We start from the raw sequence: 17,680 nt of genomic DNA on the forward strand, positions 1-17,680 counted from the left end.
TTATGATTTATAATATCTTATGCTTTTATGTATTTCATTCAAACAATCTAAACACCGACTATATATCCTCAAATAATAAAAATAATACAAGGTGCAGTTTTAACTCCAAAAGAGCAGTGTCCTAATGCCACCATTTGACCCTAATAATATATGAAATTTTATTTTTTTTCCCCATAAAATCTTATATTTTTTTATTGTCTGTGTTGCTCACAGCTTTGTATCTAGAGCCTATACACTAGGACATGGCCTATAGTAGGCTGAGATGGTCAAGCAGCACATACTTCCTGAATGAATGAATTTAGTGGATGAGGAACTGAGTTGCAGAGTGATTTAGTCACTTTTCTGTGGTCATACAGGGGCTGAGTAGTAGAGCCACAAGGGTCCCAAAGTGGAGTCCAACACTCCAGTGTTGAACAAACACTGTGACAGAGTGAGAGAGAATGGCATGGTTTCAAACTAGAGACTGCTAAGGCCTGGGCCACAGCAGGCCTTGAATGTCATGAGGAGTGTGGGTATCATTCTAAGCACCATGGGCATGGCTGTCCAGTTGTAAGAACAGGAATTCTCTCTAAGGTCATGGAATTCTCTGTGGTGCTGGTCCCAAAGTCACAGTCTAGATTGATTATTTTCCTTATTTGCCCTCCATGAGTAAAATCATTTCCTCATTTTATGGTGCCATTCATAGAATCCAGGCTTTGTACATTTTAGGCAAGCACTGTACTTCTGTGCTATATCCACAGCCCCTATATACATGTTTTGTGGAAATCATCTGGGGAAAAGGACTCTGTCCCTGTTACATTTAGAATGTCACCCATTGATCACCTCACATTGGTCCTTCAGGTAGAAAGCGCAGTCGGATTGATGGATTTGTCTGGAGGGCAAAGAAGACACAGCACATCTAGTGTTTAGGATATGTTCAGAAAGTAGCTTTCATATCACTTCTTCAGTCTCCCTTTCCTGTGATTTCCTGTGATGATCATGCAGCAGCACATCTTGCTTGAATTGCATTAGGACAGCTACCCTTGACATTATGTTAGTACAGAGCATACTACCAATGGAAGTGCTCCATTGGGGACAAAGCCTTTAAGTCAGCAGCTTAAAAAGCACTGGGTAGGGTGCTTCACACCTCTAATTCTAACAGTTGGGAAGCTGAGAAAGTTCAGGGCCACCCTGGGTTGCATAGCAAGACTGACTCCAAAGCCAAACAGAACTAACAACTGTAAAAACCAAGGCATGGGACTGGGACTGGGAATGTGGCTCATTGGTAGAGTGATTTTCTAGTATATATGAGGCATTGAGTTCAGTTGGTGCTACTAAGTCCTTCAGAAGGAAAATTTAACCGCTTAGATCAGAGAAGATTTCATCACACATCTTTTTTTGAGAAGCTGTGAAAAGCCTGGGAAAATATGGGCATAGTTCTTGTGCTTATGAATTTAAATACTATTTCAGGAGATATCTATGAATTGAAAGCTAATCAATTCTGAGACAGTCCTGTGTTATGATCTAGGGAGAAAGACTCAAAGGAGGATAGCCCAGTGATGGCTGAGTATCATAAGGCTTACAGAGGAACTGATGATGCATTGCCATCTTCCTGAAGAGTGAATAAGAATTAGGAGGAGAAGCTAGGAGTGGTGGCTCACGCCTGTAATCCTAGCTACTCAGGAAGCTGAGATCTGAGGATCGTGGTTCAAAGCTAGCGCAGTCACTAAAGACCATGAGACTCTTATCTCCAATTAACTACTAGAAAACTGGAAGTGGTTTTGTGGCTCTAGGAGTAGGGTAGTAGACTTGAGCTGAAGAGCTCAGGACAGTGTGCAGGCCCAGAGTTCAAGTCCCAGACTGACAAAAAAAAATTAGGAGGAGAAAAGAGAACAGGTATTATGGTAATTATGGTGACAAAGGGCGGAGAAAGAAGGCAGGAGCTGTCTAAGGGGAAAAAATAACCTTAGAAGGGCTGGGAGCATAGCTTAGTGATAGAATGCTTGCCTAGCATGCACAAAGCCCTGGGTTTGAGTCCTTGGTACCACATACTGAGAAAAAGCTGAAAGTGGTGCTGTGGCTCATATGGCAGGGCGCTAGCTTGCCTTTAGCAAAATGTATCCAAGTGCAGTGCCCAGGCCCTGAGTTCAAGCCCCAGGACTAGCAAAGCAAAGCAAAGCAAAACAAAACAAAAAAAAACTTTTACCTTAGAGTTAATTGTCCAAGGCATAGGTAAGGTCTATCCGTTTTGGAGGACAACAGGGACTGATGGAAAGAAGACAGTGTAAAAACAGCTTAGCCAAGAATTCCCAGCATTTCCCCATATACAGATAACTCAGAATGGAAAGATAGTCAGGTGGGCCATGAGTGATTATTTCCTGCGTTCTGATGACAATAGCTGAGACTTCAGTAGAGCATCTGCCAGACTGTAGTCTAAACAGCTTCCATTCACTATCTCATTGAATCTTCCTCATGGCTCTATGAGATAGGAGCTGTTATTATCCTTAAATTGCAGATAGGGAAACTGAGGCATGAGGCAGTACATAAGGTTGAAATTCTTTTTTTAATGTATTGTTATGGTAATGTATAGAGGGGTTACAGTTACATTTGTCAGATAGTGCGTGCATTACTTCTTGCACATTGATAACCCTTCTCATGTTTTTGTTCCCATTTCCCCCCCTACCAAACCCCTCTCAATGTTGAAAATTCTTGATTCAGTGCTTTTAACCTCCTCTAGGATTGCCTATTTAATGAGGGTAGGATGGATTGTTCTCTCCTACCTTTTTCCCTCATTCCTGGGTTTGATGTACAGAAAGAACTATAAAGTATGAATGAATATATAAATAAAATCTCTGTACATAGTACTTGGTGCATTCTTCTAAACTCATTGTTTCTAAATTGCACACATACACATACATTCCTGCAGTCTGTAGTATTCAGAGTTCAAGGTTAGCCTGGGCTACATAACAGTATTGTGTCAAAAAGAATTCTAGATAATTGTAAGGAGGTTTTCACTTGCATAAATTTTTTGTTCTGTAAGACTGCCCCACAGGATGCTGGCTGTTTAATGGTCATGTCAAATATTTTGACAAGCCAAGAATGCCCTCCTCTCCTCCCACATTTCCAGAAAGCTAAGAGTACACCATGCCTGTTGTGTCATTAAGGTAATGTGTCCATAGTGAGGGAGCTGTAGATTAGAGTAAAAGAAAATGCATGCCCGAAGAGTGACTCAGTGTTAAGGACTGAGAGCTTTTGTTATACTACTACATATGCTGTAGGGTAGTATATACATGTCATTTACTCAATTATACTACCACCACCACTTTGTTCCAGAAAGGCTACCCAGAAGGCCTTGATTTCACCATTAAATGTGTTCCGCATATACCTGAACTAACTTGGAAATTTGGTCAGTTACTATGCTTTTCCATAAAAGGGGCTTGAAGCATCCTCAGGGCCCACACAGTATTACTTCTGCTGTCTCCCTTTTGTCTTGGCCTGCTTTCCTGAAGGCAGTGAAGGATTTAATCCCAGGTTTATTCCTACTGTGCTACTCCCTGCACTCTTCTGATCTCTTCTTCACTTTTCACTGTTGCTGTCAGTCTATTTGTCAAACCTGTTTCAGATGTCTTATTGTACATAAACCTTCCACAGAGCCTCAGATGGTAATAAAAATCTAACCCCCCATGACATACTCTTACTCATGACAGTAGTACTGATTGCTTTATGTTTCATCTTTCACATTCAGTTTGGTTATAATCTCCCAGTTAACATAGTAATGTGGCAAGACTTGCTTAAGATTCTGAAAGGAGATAAATCTCTCCTAGGTAGTCTAATTTCCTCTTTACTTTCCTAAAATTTAAAATAGGTGCCAGTGTGGTGGCTCATGCCTGTAATCCTTACTACTCACGAGGCTGAGGTCTGAGGGTGAAGTTTCAAAGCCAGTCTGGGCACAAAAGGACCTGAGACTTTTTTTTTTTTTTTTGGTGTGGGTCATGGGGATTGATCTCTGCCTGGGCACTGTCCCTGAGCTCTTCAGCTCAAGGCTACCCCCCTACCCTTGAGCTAAGCCCCACTTCCCTTTTTTCTAGAGGTTAACTGGAGATAAGAGTCTCAGGTCCTTTTGTGCCCGGGCTGGCTTTGAACCTTGATCCTTAGCCTCCTGAGTAGCTAGGATTACAAGTGTGAGCCCTCCCTCCCCCGGCGCCCCCCCCAGCCCCACCCTGCTAGGGCCTGGAACTCTTATCTCCAATTAACTTCTAGAAAAGGGAAGTGGGGCTTGGCTCAAGGGTAGGGTGGTAGCCTTGAGCTGTAAGAGCTCAGGGACAGCACCCAGGCCAAGTTCAAGCCCCATGACCTCCCCCCCCCCCAAAATAGGTTCTTATTCCAGTATCCTTATTGTATCTGAAATAGTCTGAATTCAGTTTGGATAATAGGGAGAAAAGCAAACATTTCCAAGATGGCATGAGCTCAAATTCTCCCACTGCCTCCATTCAACCTTGGATAGTCACATTACTTCTATAAGCTCCAGGTTCCTTCTCTATAAATTCTTGAGAATTCTTAGGGATGAATTGTATGATGTGTTTGGCACATTGTATTATGATTGGCATAGTAGGTGCCCATGAAGTGGTGGCTATTCTTTTATGTCAGTTGAGTGAGCAACTGGAACACTTAGGGTCTTAATTGTTTTAGAGGAAATGTTTACTTAGTCTTGGGGCCTCTCCAAGAAGAAACAGGCCCTGGGGAAGGTCTGGTCCAAGGCTGATTAACTGTTCCCTTTTTAGAGTCAATGATCCGAGTCTGTGTTTTAGAACTACTTATATAATGTATACCACCTGTTATTTGTGTATTTTTAGTAGTGGGAGTCGGGTAATCCTAATCCTGTCTGTAAAAGAGCAAACTGTTTACCAGAAACAGAGCTTTTTCTTCACACTGACTCACTCTGACTCATCTTCCCATTTTCCTACCCACCACCTTATAAAAGCCTTGCAAAGAAGAATTTTTAGGGAATTCAGTTGGCTTTTCTTTTGTTGTTGTTATTGTTTAACTTTCTGAAGTTGAAAACTTAAAGGTGTCACGCCATTGATTTCACCTCTTGAAAAGCTAAAGTTTATGCTGTCCAGGAGTGGCCAGTCTGACCAATACCATATAGCCAAGCACCTCACATAGAAAGAACTCTGTCTAAACAAACCAATTCTGGTGACTGGGAGGCCATCAAGTACCAACAGTGTACATGGTACAGGTAAGTACATTTTGATTTTTGCAAATTGTTGTCATCTTAAATTCTTTTGAACCTGGACATTTCCTCTTCTGAGTTAAGAAACTCAGTAGAGTTAGAGAACTGTTGAGAAGCTTCACAGCTGCCCTACCCCCTGTGCCTGGGTGTTGTCCCTGAGCTCCTCAGTTCAAGGCTACTACTACCTTACCCCTTCAGCCACAGCACCACTTCTGGTTTTCTAGTGATTAATTAGAGATGAATCTCTTGGACTTACTGCCCGGGCTGGCTTTGAACTGTGACCCTCAGATCTGACTAGCTAGGATTATTGGTGTGAGCCACCCTGCCCAGCAAGACCAAGAGACTCTTATCTCCAATTAACCACTAGAAAACCAGAAGTGGTGCCATGGCTCAAGTGGTAGGGTGGTAGCCTTGAGCTGAAGAGCTTAGGGACAGTGCCCAGATCCAGAGTTCAAGTCCTACAACTGACCCCTCCCCCCAAAAAATGGGTAGAGGGTGTCCTAAGTAAGTGTGAGGCTCCAAGTTCAGAACCCAATACTGACACTAAAAGAAAGGAAGGAAGGAAGGAAGGAAGGGAGGGAATGAAGGGGGAAGAAGAAGACTTGGAACTTGATACTAAGAGCAGTTAGGAGGAACCCCGGCTAGACTAGGTGATAGTTCCAGGGTGGGAAGGGATTGTCAATTTGGGAATAAATCAGGCTGTCTTGGTTGTCCTGCAGAGTTTTGAGGACAAACCTCTTAAGTGCTCTGTTGGATCTGAAGGTACAACGTAGTGTTTCTCCAACTTACTTGATGAAATATAGGAAAATAATCTTGTTATTGATTTATTTTTACTATCTACAGTCCATGAGACTTTTCCTAAGAGTAGAGCATTAAAAATATTGTTGTGGTTTGGAGCTTTGGGGATTTACTAAAGCTTAGTATATTTAAATGTCCTATTTATTTAATTAATTATTTTTTGCCAGTCCTGGGACTTTATCTCAGGGCCTGAGCACTGTCCTTGGGCTTCCTCAAGGCTAGAGCTCTACCACTTGAGCCACAGCACCACTTCCAGCTTTTTGCTATGTATGTGGTACCGAGGAATCAAACCTGGGTCTTCATACATGCTTGGCAGGCACTCTAACAGTAGACAAAACTCCTGGCCCCTGACCTATTTTAATATCTGGATTTGTTGTTGTTGCTTGTGGGACTTGAACTCTGAGTCTGGTCTTTGTCCCTGAGCTCTTCAGCTCAAGGCTACTACTGCCCTATCCCTTGAGCCACAGCAGCACTTTCTTTCTTTCTTTCTTTCTTTCTTTCTTTCTTTCTTTCTTTCTTTCTTTCTTTCTCTTTCCTTCTTTCTTTCTTTCTTTCTTTCTTTCTTTCTTTCTTTTTTTTTTGAGGCAGTATTTTACTGTGCAGCTCAAATTTGCCTTAAGTTCATGACCTTCCTGTCTTTGCCACTCAGGTGCTGCCATTATAGACATACCTGGATAATATCTAGGGGTTTTGTTGTTGTTGTTGGTGGTGGTGGTGGTGGTCATGGTTATGGGAATCGAACCCAGGTCTTCGTACATGCTAGGCAAGTATGCTAGGCCAAACTCTCAGCCTAGTATTTTTTTTTTTATTACAGGGGCATACATTTTTTTTTTAAAGTTTGAGATCTGAATGTGATTTCTAATTGTATCAGAAATTAATGTTTTAAAGGTATAATAAAAGTTTAAAATTTCTACTTTTTGTTTTTCGTTTAACTGTTCTTTTATCTATTAAATTGTATATGGATGGGGACATTTTTTTGTTTTTGTTTTTGGTTTTTTTTTTTGCCAGTCCTGGGGCTTGAATTCAGGGCCTGAGCACCACCATCCTTGGGCTTTCCTCAAGGCCAGCGTTCTACTGCTTGAGCCACAGTACCACTTCTGGCTTTTTTCAGTGTATGTGGTACTGAGGAATCGAATCCAGGGCGTTGTGCATGCTAGGCAGGCACTCTACCACTAGGCCGAACTCCTGGCGATGGGAAAGTTTTGTTTCTCCTCTTAGCATTTGTTTCTATAACGAGAAATAAAATAATATATTAAAGAAAAAAAATAAGCGGGGCAAGGTAGCTCACGCCTGTAATCCTAGCTACTCAGGAGGCTGAGATCTGAGGATCAAGGTTCAAAGCCAGCCCAGGCATGAAAGGACAGGACTTAAGACTCTTATCTCCAATTAACCTCTAGAAAAGGGAAGTGGGGCTTGGCTCAAGGGTAGGGTTGACCAACCTGGAAAAAAAAAAAGCTTTTGGGCTATATATCAAACTCTCCCCCACCCCCAATGGGGCTTGAACTCTGGGCCTGGGTGCTATCCCTGAGCTCTTCAGCTTAAGGCTACTGCCCCACCCTACCTCTGTGACCAGCTACCACTAGGCTATGCTCCTGGCCCAAGGCTTATTATTTTGTTGTTGTTCTTGTTGGCTGTGGGACTTGAGCTCTGAGCCTAGGCATTGTCCCTTATTCAACTCGTGTGTGTGTGTGTGTGTGTGTGTGTGTGTGTATTTCTTTAATATAAATATAACACAGTATATTATATATAATGCAATAATAATATGCATTATATATTATAAATTATACGTGTACATATATATATATATATGTATATATATATAATCTTGGCCAGGAAATAATAAGTGCTGAAAGTGCTTAGGAGATCAGAGTGTTTTCTGTAAGTTGAACCAATTAAACTGGACTTATTTGGTCCCTGTACTGTTTATAAATTTGGAGTTAGTGACTAGGTACATAGCATAGCAACTGTAGGCACCATAATTCACAAAAACTTTCTTCCTCTTCTCTTTTCCTGAAGCCATATAATTCATGTGGAAGTCTTCTGGCTATTGCACCCATCTTTTTTTTTTTTTTTTGAGAATAAAAGCCTTTAGAAATATTCATTCAGGCTGGCCTGTGGCACTGTCCTTGTTCCTAGGACTGCATTTGTGACCCATCTATAGGTCTGTACATCCAGGGTACCCACAGTCCTTGAATGGAAGTCCAGACTGTCGTGATAGGCAAAGGTGGCAAGCCAGGTCTTGAGTGACTTTGTGACTGTTGCACCATCTTACAAGATTCTCCTAGAGGGTCCACACGGTGGACAAGTCCTCTGATCTTCTTTGAAACTGACATGGACTGTACACAAGTGTGCAGTCTATCTAACTAGGTGCCAGGCTGCCCCTGACTTTCCAATTTGTGCAATTAAATTTACTTTCATGTGTATCATGTTTTTATCATTTTTGTTTGGACACTTCAAGACTGTCTTAAGTCTTCTTGTCTCTGGGCAAGTAGCCTTTGTCTTCCCCAAGGAGGAGGAGAGGATCCCTTTGATCTTTTGCCAGTTGTTCCTTTAAAGAATGTCCTACTTAGGGCTTAGGACTTTCTCCTGGAGTGTTTTCATCTGTGGATACAGTAGCTTCCTTGCAACTCTTTAATAAATGGTCTCTGTTGTAAATCCTAGTATTGGTATATATTTAGCTTGAAGTTTCCTTTAGTCCTTTTATGGACTATATATGTTCTTGCTCTTAATCTTTTACTTTATGGTACTATACTGAAAGGCACTGGGTATATAATAATCATCAGGTCACCAGGAGCAGTGTAGGCTGCTATGGGAAGTATGAAGAAAGCACTGGGGTTTTTTGTTTATGATTATATTATTAGCACTTACGGAGTGTTCCTAGCTTGGGATCTCAGAGGCTGCTCAGAATCCTGCCTCACATTCAGCTTCCATGGTTGTCTACCTGTTCCTTACCAAGCTCTTTGAATTGTTTCCTTCTTTCTTTCTTTCTTTTTTCTTTTTCAGAGTTTCACTATATAGCCCAGGCTGAATTACAGGTATACACTATTATACATGGATTGGCTTTTAGACACAGACTGAGCAACACACCTTTGGACTGAGGAAGAAAGTGAGACAGGTTGATTAGGCTGAGTAGGTTGGGGAACTCCTTTGGCAAAAAAAAATGGCAGGGATATTCTTATATTCCCAGAGTTCCCAGAAATTACACTGGGGATGTAGCTCAGAGGTGCTTAATTGGTATGTGTAAGGCTCTACTTTAATGTCTTAACTCTTAAATTTTTGTGTAGCTGAGCATGGTGGCTTACACCTGTAATCCTAGCTACTCAGAAGGCTGTGTGACACCTAAGGATGCAGTTCAAAGCCAGCCCAGGCACTGAAGTCCATGAGACTCTTGTCTCCAATTAATCACTAGAAAATGGGAAGTGGGGCTGTGACTCAAGGGGTAGGGTGGTAACCTTGAGCTGAAGAACTCTGGGACAACACCTAGGCCCCAGAGTTCAAACCCCATGACCTGGGGGGAGATTAAGATGCTTCATTTGTCTTCTAATGTCATTATTAGCAAGAAAAAAGAAAAAAAAACAAGTGTTCCTTCTAAGATTCCATCTTTCCCTTCCTTAAACACTTACTGGAAGCCTTTCCCTTCACTTACTGGCATTTTCTCTATGCCACTTCCTGCCTATATTGTGTATTAGGGCTAGAAGCCTCCATCATTTTAAGCAACCTACATATTGGTTGAGAATCACTTTCTGTCTTCATAATTAGGCAATGCTTGGCTCAAGGGAGATGTCTTGCTGTAAAAATGAGGCAGCTTATAGAGGTAGGCTGGTTTTTCCAAATAAGTCCATTCCCATCACTATCACAACTTTTGTGACTGAAAACTGCAGAAGGTGCCATACATTTGTTACTATTATAATCTAGCCTTTCTTCTGTCTGTCCGTTAGGTCAAGGGGCGTTGGTAAACTCTAATTGCCTCTGCTCTAGAATTGGTTGGTAATAAGACTTGTGTGGTTTGGAATGTAAATATGATTACATACTGTTTGTGGATCTGTTCTGAAAGCTTTTTATTAACCTGTATAAACTGTGCCATGAGAAATGTTCTCCGTGGGGCACAGCGACATTACAGTACATTCATATTGAATACATCATTTAGGTATTGTTTAATGTATTTATGGAATGTTGGTTTATTTTTAAAAGGATATTTATGTATTAGAATTTAATTTCAGTTCAGTCCTGTAATAAAAAATATTCTGCAATAAGAACTAGTAGATAAATGGATTTAAAGTCAGATGCGCTTAAAATGTGATTTCTTTTTATAATCTTTTTAAAATTAAACTCAGCAACTTATATATGATATCCTGAGGGCAACATGTGTTAGTGAGAGGGTCCGGGGGTGGTGCGGAGAGGGAATGTGTTTGATGAAATTGTCCAGGAGCAAAGCATGGCTCACTTGAAGCCAGAGATTTGTCATCCAAATATGTGCAGATTGCTCGTGCTATAAATAGTTTGAACTCAAGTAAACAGCCTCCTCCTTCGCCCAGGCCTCTGTGGGCCATTATGCACATGGGAGCAGCAGCCCACCCTCCCACCACACTGGTACCCAAATCCTGGGCTGCTTTTCTACCAGGCCAAGAGGACCCAGTGTCAGGTGTTACCCACTTTGGGTCCTCACTTTTGGCCCCTGCTCCTAGCCATCACCTCAGCCCACTCCTGAGCTTTTGAAACTTTCCTATGCAAGATTCTTGGCAACCCCTGAAAGCCCCGGGCCACATGGCCATGGGCTAAAGCTGATTTAGGAGGCATAGGCGTTGTGGCGTTGTCTTTTCAGAGCAAAGGCATGCATGGCTGGTTTCTTTCTTCTGGAGCCAAAAAGAGTGGCACTGGTTGTCAGAATTGCCTATGCCAGCAGCTGATATGCTGTATACCAGGCAGTCCAGCTGCTGACATTCTGAGAGCCCCTTTGAGATCTCAGGCCAAATGCCGACATAGAGCAACTAAGGACAGTCAGTGGTTTATTACTCTGTTTCCTTTGGAAAAAATGTCTCCCTCCCAACCCCATCTCATAAACTTTATTCATTTGCAACGACTCTTACGTCTGTCAGGAAGAGGTTTTAAGTAATTGGACTTGTGTGTTGGGGAGTACTAGATTTAACTCAGGACCTTACACTTGCTAGACAGGTGCTCTACCACATGAGCCGCACCCCCAGTCCTTGGCATTTGTTATTGAGGATAGATGATGAAGGATGGTAGAATGAATACTGATCCTTATTAGGAAGCCTGGATATTTGAAAATAGCCCCATCTCTCTTGTTTTATAGGACTTGTGAAATAATAAGAGCTTTGTAGAACTCATGTCATGGGAAGGACTAGTGACTGGGTCGGAAGGGCTGTCTTTCTTTGCTTTCATATAGACTTCCATTTCCATCAAACACTAATCTGTCTTCTACCCAGAACTGCCTCCTGTCTCATGCTTGTCCTTCCTTCTACCCCTCAAGTTGTATCCTTGGATTTTAAGCCCCACCTCTTTCTGAAGCATGGAAGTAATATATGTTCTCCAGGAATTTTTCTAGGCAAGTTGTTTTAGGTTCCCATGTACCTAAAAATGTCTTTATCTTGCCTAGTTGAGTTATATTTCTAAATTCCATGTCATTTCTCTTTAGAACCTCCCCCCCCTCTCTTATTCTCTCTCTGTGTTGTGGGGCTTGAACTCGGGGCCTGGGTGCTGTCCCTGAGCCCTTCAGTTCAATGCCTGCGCTCTACCACTTGAGCCACACCCCCACTTCTGGCTTTTTCTATGTATATGGTCCTAAGGAATCAAACCCAGGGCTTTGTGCATGCTAGAAAAACACTCTACCACTAGATCAAGCTCCTGGCCCTTGTCTCTCATTTCCAATGATGTTCACTGCCCCTCTACCTTATCTCTTCCTCCCCCCCTTCCCTAGTTGCTCTTTTTTTTTTCCCTAATTTTTTTTGTGGGGGGAGTCATGGGGCTTGAACTCCGCCTGGGTGCTGTCCCTGAGCCCTTCAGCTCAAGGCTACTGCCCTATCCCTGGGCCTAGACGTTGTCCCTGAGCTCTTCAGCTCTAGGCTATCACCCTATCCTTGAGCCAAGCCCCACTTCCCATTTTTTAGAGGTTAATTTGTCTCAGGTCCTTTTGTGCCCTGGGCTGGCTTTAAACCTTGATCCTCAGATCTCAGCCTCCTGAATAGCTAGTTTTACTGGAGTGAGCCACCACCTTCGGCTTATTTTTAATTTTTTGACACAAGGTTTTACTTTGTAGCTAGGGCCTGGGATTGATTCTCCTGTCTTAGTACTCTGAGTTCTGTGATTCTACAGGTATGTGCACCTCTCCCTCCCCCTGCAGTGGTGCCTTGTTACTTCAGCTTTTGTCATGGGTCTCTGAAATTTTTAAGTCTTTTAGAAAGTATTTAGCAGCTTGGTATAGCCTCTGTGTGTCTCTGTGGCTACACTGTATGAGATGAATACCAACCCTATCTCCTACACCTGATTGATGTGAGGATTAGTTTAGGAGATGTTTGTAGACAGCTTGGCTGAGTGTGCCCTGGCCCACAGCATCTCCACTGTTGTAGCCTGAAGGAAACAGAGTTCCTTGTCCTTCGAGTTCTGTTTTCAGTAGCTTGCAGAATTATTCTGCTGGGAGGCAAGTGTTACAGAGTACAGAAGAAAGTGATGTTGCCTTGTGAATGAGCTCCTTGCTTACTGGTAGTTTTGTTCAGTCAACAAGACTTGGTTCAAAGATTTTTGTTGGTCAACTGATTCTTCTTGAGAACTGCCTTCATTTCCTGACTCCCACTTAGACTAATGGAATAAAAGCATAGCCAAACAATGCCCCTGCTTCCAGTCCCCCTAGGCTGAGTAGTGCTAGTTCTCAGAGAGCAGTTCTCCATAGGCTGGGCCTTTATTCCTTACTTGAGCTGGAAAAATACAGACCTTCTGGTTTCTTGACATTCTTGACTTTATTACTTGAGCCTTTATTGTCCTCAACACATGATTGAGGCAGAGGAAAGTGAAAAGAAGTCAGAAGTTAAAGTTAGTGTCTTGGGGTGGGGGGCTGTGGCTCACACTTGTAATCCTAGCTACTCAGGAGGCTGAGATCTGAGGATTGTGGTTCAAAGCCAACCCAGGCACTAAAGTCCATGAGACTCTTGTCTCCAAGCTCAAGGAGTAGGGGGTAGGCTTGAGCTGAAGAGCTCTGGAACAGCACCAGGACACAGAGTTCAAGCCCCACGACCACCAAAAAAAAAAAAAATGTCTTTATCATTAATACATTGCAACTTAGCAAGTACTTACCCAACACAAGAATCCTGTTTTGTTTGTTTGTTTGTTTGTTTGTTTGTTTTTGCCAGTCCTGGAGCTTGACCTCAGGGCCTGAACACTGTCCTTGGGCTTTCTCAAGGTTAGTGCTCTACTACTTGAGCCACAGCACCACTTATTGCTTTTTCCCTGTATGTGGTACTAGGGAATCAAACCCAGGTCCTCATGTATGCTAGGCAAGCACTCTACCTACCATTAGGCCAAACTCTGGGCCCTCAACATAAGAATCTTACAGGGTAATGCTGTGGGAATCTCTGTCTTATATGAATCCACCAAGACACAGAAGAGTTGACAAATTAGCCACACCTAGAGGATGGCCTAGAACTAGACGAACCCCAGGCACCTCTCATCTGTTACCCCCGCCCTCTTAACCCTAGCTGTTAACTGCTGCTCTCTAGGACTTTGGGGGCTGGTAGATTTTATTCCACCACAGTTCACCAACTAGTTCAGAAACCTTCAGGTTAGGGCTGGGGATGTGGCCTAGTATACAGGAAGCCCTAGGAAGCCCTCAGTACCATATAAACAGAAAAAGCCAGGAGTGGTACTGTGGCTCAAGAGTGCTAGCCTTTAGCAAAAGAAGCTCTAGGACAGCCCCAGGCCCTGAGGTCAAGCCACCTGACTGGCAAAACAAAAAAACCCTTCAGATTGGTTATCACTCTCCTAATAGAGCCTGTCTGAGTCTTTCCCAATAATTACAAGAATTTTCTGAGAACAAATAAAAAGCCTTAAGCCACCACTCCTCTACTCACACCTAGAAAGAACTGCTTTCCATAGAGTCTGGTCCTAACTTCTCATTTCCAGGGGAGTGACTTTGACACAGATCACACCCACTCCCTGTGGACTGAGAATTGCAGCCAAACTTGATTTAGGCCACCCAATATTTTGATATCAAAGGACTAGCTAAGTATCTTCTCTGATTTGGTAGCCTGAAGTTTCCTTTGCCAGGCTGGGTAAAGTGACCATTTTAAGAAATAACAACCACGTGTGTGGTATGCATGCCGACCTAGTTAGGAGATAAGTCTCTGTTTCTAATTCTGGCCCTTTCTTTTTGAGCTGATGACTTTGAGCATGACAGTTGTTTCATTTTCTTGTCCAGGAAGGAGATTACTACTGAAGCCTCACTTGCCTGGGGTGTTGGGAGAAACAGTGAGATTCTGAACAATACTGAGAGCTAGTGCCTATTCTGTATTCACTGTGTGCTTTTAGTTCTCTGACAGGTGTCATTCTCACAATTCTAAATTGAGGATACTAGTAGCCCACTTCCCAGTGAAGAACATGAAGTCCAAAGAAGTCACATAAGACCCAGCCCCAAGTCTCTGGCTCTAGAGAACACTCAATTCTCATCTTTGCTATCCCACAGGAGTGGAGCGACTCGCAGTGTTTTGTACCAGGCTATCCCTTGGGGTCCTGAAATTTCTTCTCCCTACTCCTTTACCTCCCCGCCCCTCATCTCTTTCCCTCTTGCTGGTCCTGGGTCTTGTACTCAGTATGTTATCCCCGAGCCACTTTGTGCTCAAGGCAAGCACTCTACTACTTGAGCCACAGTGCCACTTTTTTTGAGTAGTTTATTGGAGATAAGAGTCTCACAGATTTTTTCACCTGGGCTGGCTTCAAACAATGATATGCAGATTTCAGCCTCCTGAGTAGCTAGAATTACAGGCGGGAGCTACTGGCTCTTGTTTCTCTTATCCAATAATTTGTGCTGCTTTTTCTTCAGGTCCTGGCTACTAATTCTTAAGGTTCCCCCCCCCCCCCCCCCCGCAACAGAGACCTTCCAGCTCCATCAAAAAAGAAGTTTAAAAAAGCTAGGGAGCCTAGCCTCTGAACTAGGGTTTGTCCCTCGTATAAGTATGTGTCTGCTATAGGATGGTAAGTTGATAAGCTCTGCAGTCTGGTTCTCAATCATGGAATCTGAGAAAGGAAGATAATTAGGCCATCATTTTACTGGTGGGGAGACTGAGGTTCCATTCCACAGGAACATTGGTTGCTTGAGGGCATTTAGTCAGGGAGAATTGGGGTGTGGGACCAAGAACAAAGCTCAGTTCCTGAAGCAATAAACCAACCAGTGGTTTCTGACCCGTCACTATCTCCTAGCCGTTCTTTCCTGTGGGTTTGTTTGTCTTCTCTTTATGTGGACAAATCCATGTTCTGTACCCAGTATATGCCTAGGAAACTATAGAGAAATTAAGCAACATGTAGAATTGAGCAGAGAGAAAGAGGTGGTTGTGCAGTGATAGTTTCCTTTCTATTATTCACCAAGGAAATGAATGGAAACAGCAAAGCAGAGCAGATAGCTCAGAGTAAGTAGCAACTGTTAGAAGCAGAGGGATTTATGCTGAGAGCCCTGGCTCCTGAGTGGATAGGAAACCCATTGTCACTGAGGCTGCAGGGCTGAAAATTGAAGGAAGGATGTTAGGCAAATGTGACGGGTCTAGGATGCAGTTACAGCCCCCTGGCCCATTGTCCAAAGGAAATGGATCTCTCCCGTGGAAAGAGAGTGGAAACTGAGCAAGTGAGTCGAGTTGTTGACATCATCAGGCTGAGCATTGGATTACAACAAATGGGGACTTGTCCAGAGACATGGGAAACACCCACTAAAACCTCGAAGTGCTTTTCATTTAGACAACACTGGGACAGAGAAAGGGCGAGAGGAACTCCTGCCTGCACCTTGGATCTGGACTCTTCACATTGAAACGTCGCTGAATTCTACCTTCACTTCTGCCCAGAACCTCTGGAGAAAACTTGGCTCCTGTAAGTAGAACTGTACTTCCTCCTCTGCCTTCACCAAGAGGGAGAAGCAGAACTCTCTGGAGAGCTTGCTTTTCAGTCTGCTGGTCACAGAGTCTATTTTTATGTTGTGATATATGGGAACTTGCTCTGAAAATTACAGCTTTCTCTGAAATTGCCTAGGGGTAAAGTTGATCCTCAAGTCTCCCCAGATAGAATCTATTCAAATGCTGATTTACTTTTTCTCCAGACTACTTGATAGGGTATTGAGGGCTCTAATAGCAGTTCCTTGGTCCAGATATAGGTGTAGTAGCAAGTCCCCCCTTAGAAATTGGTGTTTATAAACCCCCCCTCCCTTTTTGTTTTTGTGCAAGCCTAGTGCTTGAACTGGGGCTGGGCACTATTACCGACTGTTCATGCTCAAGGCTAGAAAGCTACCATTTGAGTCATAGCTCTGTGTTTTGGATTTTTTGGTGGTTAATTGGAGGTAAGAGTCTTTAAGGTTGGCATTCCTCCTCAGTAACTAGGATTACAGGCACGAGCCACTGGTACCAGACATAAAATACTATTTTCCTATTACGAAGGTAGTACAAAAAGTAGTACACATTCTAGAAAAAAATGTATGGAAATTAAGAATCCCTATACACTTCCATTCACAAATATAAAAATGATACTTTACATTTAAAATACAAGTTAGTTTGATTTCACGGTGTATCTAATCACATCCTAAAATAGCTGGTGTGAGAATTCCAAGATGGAAAGAAGAGAAATCTTTAACTTTGGCTTTGTGGTCTTCTTACAGCTTCCTTTAAAAATTTTGTTGTTTATGCTTAGAAAATAAGCAGACCATGTAAGCCCTTAGGCTTTCTACTCTTGTCTATTTTCAGGATTTGAAACTTAAGTGAGCTGCTCTGTATAGAGAAGAAGGGAGGGGGACTTGTTGCCCCCCCCCTCGGTTCCCTGCCTAGTGGGTCTCCTAGCTAAAGATTGTCAGGTGGCCTGAGATGGTTTGCAACATTCTGTGGCCCAGAGCCCTTATTAGCCAGTTGCATAAATTTGAAAAAGTTAAAGGGAAAGCACTTCAGGGTTGAAAAACAAAAACTGAGGCTAGAAGTAAAGTTTAAGTGGTAGAACATTTCCCAAGCATGTATGTATGAGTCCCTGGGTTCCATCCCCCAACATCAGGGGGAAAAAAATGCCAGGGAAATTGTGTGGTTGTGACATTTCCAAGTTCAAGTAGGAATGGACCATCTATACTTTCTTCCCTTTTTCAGCAGACGGTTATGGGCTTTAGGAGTGAAGTGTCCCAGGTTACCAGGATCCCAGACTGGCTAAACACTAGTACCTTTACGTGGGTGTAAAATGGGGCACTAATAAACTACTTCAGAATTTTTGTGATTTTCCTCAAGTTTAGTGTCCAAAAGAAGGAAAAGTTGATTGTCTGTGCACACATATACACACACAAGCATGCACACTTAAACACTTTTTATCTAAGGAGATAGAGACTATAATCCACATGGAGGTGTGTTATTTAGAAAATGACTTATGGTCACTGTTAACAGGAAAGGTCTCTTATCCCCTTGGCATCTCTTAAAGCTATAAAATTATAATCGT

At 42.8% G+C, this 17,680-nt stretch overlaps 1 protein-coding gene across 3 annotated transcripts in view; it reads left to right on the top strand.

The window, feature by feature from the left end:
* The window catches only part of Pkig (cAMP-dependent protein kinase inhibitor gamma), a 53,771-nt gene that overhangs the window by 14,251 nt on the left and 21,840 nt on the right, over positions 1 to 17,680 (top strand). For 2 of the 3 annotated variants that reach the window (XM_090352404.1, XM_090352405.1), the window contains exon 2: positions 15,962 to 16,090. The gene's annotated coding sequence lies outside the window, so the exon portion shown is untranslated. Of the gene's footprint in view, positions 1 to 5,028; positions 5,219 to 15,961; positions 16,091 to 17,680 lie in introns of those variants that run through there. The other variant, XM_090352406.1, reaches the window with a different exon arrangement.

This window comes from Megascapheus bottae, chromosome 18 (genome assembly GCF_031878675.1).
Source record: "Megascapheus bottae isolate mThoBot1 chromosome 18, mThoBot2.hap1, whole genome shotgun sequence".
NCBI classification, from domain to species: Eukaryota; Metazoa; Chordata; class Mammalia; order Rodentia; family Geomyidae; genus Megascapheus; species Megascapheus bottae.